Source organism: Nelumbo nucifera, chromosome 7 (genome assembly GCF_055504915.1).
Source record: "Nelumbo nucifera cultivar China Antique chromosome 7, China Antique-T2T, whole genome shotgun sequence".
Classification (NCBI taxonomy): Eukaryota; Viridiplantae; Streptophyta; class Magnoliopsida; order Proteales; family Nelumbonaceae; genus Nelumbo; species Nelumbo nucifera.
Window position 1 is genome coordinate 18,601,955 of NC_142655.1, and position 6,436 is coordinate 18,608,390.

Sequence of the window (6,436 nt, forward strand, 5' to 3'; positions counted from 1 at the left end):
GTTTAGGGGTGCTTCCCTCATTCTTCTTTTGCAGATCGGCCACATCAGCTTCCTTGTCGTCTTCTTGGGCTTCGCCGACTATCTTCCCACTTCTTAAGGCTATGGCGTTTACCTGCTCTCTGGGATTCTTCTCCATGTTACTGGGTAGTTGTCCCTCTTTTCTTTCCGACAACAGATTCACGATCTGCTCCATTTGGACTTCTAAGTTCTTGATTGATGCTTCTTGACTTAAGAACCTCTTATCATGCTCTTGGAGCCTTGCTTCAGTAGCATTAATGAACTTAGAGATCATTTCTTCCAAATTACTTCTTTTTTCTTGTGGAGGCGGCTGTTGTTGGAATCCCATGGGTGCCTTTTGTTGATTGTTGCTCCATGAAAAGTTTGGATGATTCCTCCACCCTGGGTTGTATGTATTTGAGTAGGGATTGAAATTCGGCCTGCCAGCATGAGAGATAAAATTAGCATTCTCATGAGAAGTAAAAGGACTACCTAATGGACAATCAGAATTAGTATGTCCTATTTGACCACATAAATCGCATGGAATGCTAGATGATGCATTAATGGCTGCAATATTGAAATTATCAAGTTTCTTATTCAAATTAGCAAGTTGCACAGATAGGGCTGCTAGGGACTCGATGTGGTGTACTCCCCTTTGATCGGTTCAGTCATTGCTCCACTGGTAGCTGCTCGACACCATCTCCTCTACTAGGTCATAAGTAGACCTGTTCATGGGCTGGGTCGGGCTGGGCTTGGGCCGGGCTTTGACTCTCTATTAACAAAAAAATGTTAGGCCCGAGCCCGAGCCCGGCCTGACCAACAGGCCTACAACTTGGGCCCGAGCCCGACCCTGATAAAAAGCCCAAAGCCCGAGCCCGAGCCCGAAGCCCGACCTAATAAAAGAAATTTGAAATTTTCCCTATTCAAATAGACATTATCTATTTTAATTCAGATGTTTTTTCCCTTATTTAAATGAACAATGGGCCTACAAGTGAATTAACAACCTTCTCAAATCAAAAAATTTATTCAAATGGACATCACATAGGGTTTTTACTTAGGTTTAACTATAGGTCAGGCTGGGTTTACTTAGGTTTAACTATAGGTTGGGCCAGGCCGGGCTCGAGCCGGGCTATTTTGGCAAAACCCGAGCCCAACTCGAATTTTATGCGTGTTGGGCTTTTTGGCCCGAGGTTAAGCCCGCGGGCCAAAAAGCCTGTTTAAGCCCGTCCGGGGTCAGGCTGGCCCGTCAGGCCACCCGGCCCATGAACAGGTCTAGTCATAAGCTTCCTCCAGTGTTTTTCTCATGATTGTGCCACCTGCAGCTACATCAATAATAGATCGACTAGAGGGGGTAATACCATTATAAAAAGTCTGAATTTGATGCCAATTTGGTATCCCATGGTGAGGACACTTCCTAAACATCTCCTTGAATCGTTCCCATGCTTCATACAAGGATTCCCTCTCAAATTGAGCAAAAGTAGTAATATCATTAATTAGCTTTGCTGTTTTAGAGGGTGGGAAGTATTTAGCCAAAAATTTTTGGGTTTGATCATTCCAAGTGGTGATACTTCCTACAGAGAGTGAGTTAAGCCAATCTTTAGCTCTATCACGCAATGAAAATTAAAATAATCTAAGCCTAATAGCATCACCACTAACTCCATTATGTTTAAATGTATCACATATTTCTTAGAAGTTAACAATGTGTGCATTAGGGTCATCACTTGGTAACCCACTAAACCGAATACTTGTCTGAATCATTTGAATTATTGCAAGCTTGATTTCAAAATTGTTGGCCTGAATTGTGGGCTTGCAAATGCTGGAAGTTGCCCCATCAATGGTTGGACAAGCATAGTCCAGGAGGGTGCGATTTGCTTCTGCCATTTCCTCCCCAATTTCTTTTGTTGGTTCGCCAATATCAACCTCCTCTCTTGCTTTACCTCTGTTGGCCCTTTGCAATAAGCGAAGGGTCCTCTCAATTTCAGGATCGAATCTTGCTAGTCCTTCTTGTCTAGTGCGTGTCATGCACTAAAAAAAATCTGAACAAAGCAAGAATTCGAACAAAATAAAAATAAGAAAAAAGTAAACAAAATAAAATAATAAAAACAGAAATAAAAATCCAAATTAATCAAGGTTAACAAGTTCTAATATTATTTTTGGATTAAATCCTCGGCAACGGCGCCAAAAACTTGATAGCTATAAATATAACCCTAGCAAGTGCACTAGTTATCAAGTAGTATAAAAATATCGTTCCCACGAGGATTTAACAAAATAAGTATTAGAACCACAGTCTTCCCTAATTATTTGGACAATCGAAATTCAGATTTGAGAGAGCAAGGACTACTGAAAATAAAAACTAGAAAAAGAAAATAGAAGCAAGGGTGATCACTAACCGAATATGCAATGGATGAAATCACTAGGGCTTTTGGTCCACCTAACCAATGTAATGAATATTAATGGAGTCGATTAACCATGATTATTTAACATTCCCATAAGCTGAGGTCTTTCCAATTTTATTTAATATTCTCTCTCGAGATATACTAAAACTACGCCCATCAAGTAACCCTTCGATCTCTCGACCAGAGCTCTCAAGATGGAAGTGCATTAAGTCTGAGGAAAACCATTATATTCAGATGAATCATGTATATATATCTCTATATATCATTCAATTCACACTATGAACTATTCAGTCGATTATGTGAATTCCTCTCTTGATTCATTCACATAAACCAAATCAATTAAGAGGTGGCCAAGCTCTTAATCGCATTAAGCAAAAAAATTCATAGACTGTATGGAAATCACAATCTTGGATAAATCATAAAGATAAAAATGTATTCATTAACAGGGTTAGGCTTTCCTCAGCCCTAGCTAAAAACAAATCAATTCATGATAAAAGAATTAAAGCAAGCAAAGGGAAAGAAAAAACTCATGAATTCGCCCATGGTGCTGAGATCTCCTCTTCTTGCCGCCACCTTCTTCTTGAGGTTTCTTGAATTCTTGATCACCTTCCCCAAGTTTCTTGATTTGTTTTCTCCTTTCTTGATGGATAGCTCAATGCCATTCGTGATACCCCTTAGGTGGTATGCCCCCCTCTCATATAGCTTACAATTACTTGGAGTTATCTCAAGAATAGATAATCCAGACTTGATCCAAACTCATCCTATCCTATCCTATCTTCTCTCCTATCTCATGATCTAAATCTTTCTTAATCTTTCTGGAATTACATTTAAAATTTAAATCTAATAGGACTCTCTGAATTCTTGAATTCGAATGGACTGCTTTAATGACTTGGGTTGCCTCAATGTTTTTTCTGCAAAATGAGCTTCAGCTGGAAACTAGGCCTCACTACAAAATTGCTCCGTCTTCGGGCCCGGAATTGACTTCGATGTAGGCCGAATCTACGAAAGCCCAAAACATGAAAGTTGTAGCTTTCTCTCTTATCTTTCTAGTAGATCTTGAATCAGCCCTGATGAGAGTAGAATTTATCACATTTTTATCCCCAAATATTCTGTCTTGCATACTTAATTAGTACTTAATTGGACTCATATTTCTTGTATTTCAGTTCAGGGCATGAAAGAAAGCATCAAGAGCAAAGAAAGGCAAATTGGATGATTTTACACAGTTTCGGCACCATTCAGTAATCTGGGCCTAACTCGCGTATCCGAACTCCGATTGGGCTGATTCAAGACCCACTGGATAGATGAGAGCAAAATCCACAACTTTCATGTTTGGGATTTCACAGATTCGGCATGAATCAAATTAAAATCCGGGCCCAAAGTCAGGGAAAATTCGTAGGAAGGCCCAATCCACAGCTTAAGCCCAACTTGCAGAAAAGCCTGACAACAACCCAATTCGCAGAGGAGGTCTAATACGAATCCAAGAAACTGAGAAGAGTCTTATCAGATCTAAATTTATGATGTAATCCCATAAAGATAAAGAGATTGAGTTCATTAGATAAAGAGATAAGAGTAGGTTTAGACTAGGACTTTCTATTTTTGAGAGATTAACTTCAAGAAGGAGTAACCCCCTCCCCTTAAGCTATATAAAGGGGTAGGGGGCGGACTAGAGAGGCATCAAGAAGCAGAGGAGCAATCCAGCTATCAAGCAAGAAGTCTGCAAGAAGGAGGTGGCAGCAAGGAAAAGAGGAGATCTCAACTCCAAGGGCGAAACCATGAGTTCTTTCTTTCCTCTTGTTTGTTTTATTTATGCTAGTATGGATTAATTTATCTGTAGTTAGGGTTGAGGAAAGCCTAATCATATCAATGAATATATTTTTATTCTGATTTATCCAAGATCGTGATTTCCATATAGTCTACGAATTATCTTGCTTAATGCTATTAGGAGTGACCATCTCTTAATTGATGAGGCGTATGTGAATAAATCGAGAGAGGAATTCACATAGATGACCACATAATTCATGGTGTGATTTGAATGGTATAGGGGTATATACACATGATTCATTTGAATGTAATAGTTTTTCCTTGGACTTAATGCGCTTCTATCTTGAGAACTCTAGTCAAGAGATCGAGGGGTTACCTGATAGAAGTAGTTTTAGTATATCTCGAGAGAGAATATTAAATAAAATTGGAAAGACTTCAGCTTATGGGAATGACAAATTTTCTTGGATAATCTCATCCATTAATACTCATTGGAATGGTTAGGTGGACCAAAAGCCCTAGCGAATTCAACCAATCGTTACATACTTCAGCATTGTTACTTCTGCTCTTGTTTTCCTTTTTCTGCTTTCCATTAATATTCATTAATATTCATTGGAATGGTTAGGTGGACCGAAAGTCCTTTTTCTGCTATCGTTACATACTTCAATAATTTGGAAGAGATTATTTCTAAGTTCATCAATGCTATTGAAGCAAATTTCCAAGAACATGAAGCATCGATCAAAAACTTAGAAGTTCAAATGGGACAGATTGTAAATTTGTTGTTAGAAAGAAAAGAGGGACGACTACCCAGCAACACGGAGAAGAATCCCAGAGAGCAAATAAACGCCATAGCCTTAAGAAGTGGGAAGACAGTTGGCATGACCCAGAATGTTGACAAGGAAGTTGAGGCAGCCGATTCTCAAATGGAGATCGAAGGGAGTACACCTAAACTGAGTTTAGATGCTATTAAACTTCCTCTCCCTTACCCTGAAAGAGTTTTGAAAGATAACTTGGATGAGGAAGTTAAGGAGGTTCTGAACAATTTGGAGGCCGGTCAAGAAGGGTCCAAGCCAAGACAAGGTAATGCTCATTATATGATATTGCCGATTTCTAATAAGAGACTGTTACCCTCTGTTTTGCAGGTCCCTGTTCCATATTTAAACCCACCCATGATGGATGGAAGGGGAGCACACCGAAAGTTGCGACCACGAGAGTTAGAGGATCCGATTCATGTTTAGGGAAGTTTGTTTTTCCTTTTTCTTTTTGTTTTTACATTTCTAGTTTAGTTTTTTTGCCCTTTCTTTGCATTTAACCTCACATTGGGGACAATGTAAGTTTTAAGTGTGAGGGAGGGGATTTAGGATTTAGGTTAGAATTTAGGTTGTGTTTTAAAATTTGATTTAGGTCGTGTTTTCTGCATTTTCTAAAAAAAAAAATCAAAACCTCAACTCTTTTGAAATCAATTGAAACAATATTCTAGGAAAATTCTTGTGGACCTAGTAATGAGGTACAATTAAGAAGTACACGACCTATCTGAAGCCATTTCCAGTTAAGCTACTCCTAAATTCAGGTTTAAGTAAATAGGGTGAATATTTTTGGTAGGATGGAGCATAAAATGCACCTACCAGCCAAGTAATTCAATAGTAGGATGGAGCATAAAATGCACCTACTAGCCAGCAAATTCAACAGTAGGACGGAGCATAAAATGCACCTACTGGCCGAGTGATCCAAAAGTGAGACGGAGCATAAAATGCACTCACTCCCGATAAAAAGAAAAAAAAAGAAAAGAGAGAGAGAGAGAGAGAGAGAGAGAGAGGAGATAAAAATGTTTTCCCTAGTTTACTACCTAGTTTGTAGTAGCAAAAATTGGATTGACTGATGAATGAGTCGTGTATGACTTGGTTGTGTTGATTTAACGGTTTGCAATAGTTAACCTAGAATATTTGTGCAGAAAGATGAAGGAGAGTTGAGTTTAAAAATCGATAGGATAGTTAGTTTGTTCTTGTTTTATTTTTGCTTGAATTTTGTCTTGCCCGAGGATGGGCAAAGTTTAAGTCTGGGGGGATTTGATGAGAGTAGAATTTATCACATTCTGTCTTGCTACTTGATAACCCTAGCAAGTGCACTAGATAAAAATATCGTTCCCATGAGGATTTAATAAAATAAGTATTAGAACTACAGCCTTCCTTAATTACTTGGACAATCGAAATTCAGATTTAAGGCTAAGAACTAATGGAAAGCAGAAAAAGGAAAACAAGAGCATAAGTAACATTGCTGAAGTATGT

General features: G+C 38.7%; 1 non-coding gene across 1 annotated transcript; it reads left to right on the forward strand.

The window, feature by feature from the left end:
• The first annotated feature begins 1,390 nt into the window (after window positions 1–1,390).
• On the forward strand, window positions 1,391–1,497 carry LOC148790244 (small nucleolar RNA R71). Its single transcript, XR_016079072.1, has one exon. It is a non-coding gene; the product is annotated as a small nucleolar RNA R71 (small nucleolar RNA).
• The last annotated feature ends 4,939 nt before the right edge of the window (window positions 1,498–6,436 follow it).